The following is a 604-nucleotide window of genomic DNA, read 5'->3' as shown; positions in this document are numbered from 1 at the left end:
CCAAGAATACAGAGCCTATGCAAAACTTGGTTAGGGGCATCCCGGAAAACTGTGGTACCTCATGAATCAGGTATTTACACTTGGTATTGTATTTTTGGAAGCTTCATTCAGGCTGTTTTGGGATATGGAAATCTACTGGCTAAAGTGTAAATATAGAGAAAAATAAAAACTCCACAAACTAAGGGAAAGTGCTTTTCAGTCCACCAAGACTGGGAACCTCTGTGGCCACAAAGGTTAAGTTAATTCTCAAGGTGTCATTGAGTATTCATTTCACGAACCCGCATAAACCCAAACACCAGTACTGATACTCACAACAAGAAATGAGAGCATTATCTATACAAAGACTATTATAAAAATATTCATGCTGGGATAGTGCGACAACTCAGTGGTTAAAGATGCATACTGCCAAGCCAGATGGCTTGAGTTCAGTGAATGGAACCCACGGAATAGAAGGAAAACTCCTGAAAGTCTGAACTCCATATGCACACTGTGACATGAGTATGAGTGCATATACATGCAAACAGAAATAAAATGTAGAAAAAATAATAAATCACATCATTGTTTATAATAATCCCACACCCAAAGAGGGGGAGAGCCCAAATGC

At 39.1% G+C, this 604-nt stretch overlaps 1 protein-coding gene across 1 annotated transcript in view; it reads right to left on the bottom strand.

The window, feature by feature from the left end:
- Positions 1-604, bottom strand: part of Macf1 (microtubule-actin crosslinking factor 1) — a 342,147-nt gene that overhangs the window by 180,081 nt on the left and 161,462 nt on the right. The window lies entirely within an intron of this gene.

This window comes from Microtus ochrogaster, chromosome 10 (genome assembly GCF_000317375.1).
Source record: "Microtus ochrogaster isolate Prairie Vole_2 chromosome 10, MicOch1.0, whole genome shotgun sequence".
NCBI lineage: Eukaryota > Metazoa > Chordata > Mammalia > Rodentia > Cricetidae > Microtus > Microtus ochrogaster.
The sequence above is the reverse complement of the archived record's forward strand: the minus strand, read 5'-3'. Positions and strand labels throughout refer to the sequence as shown.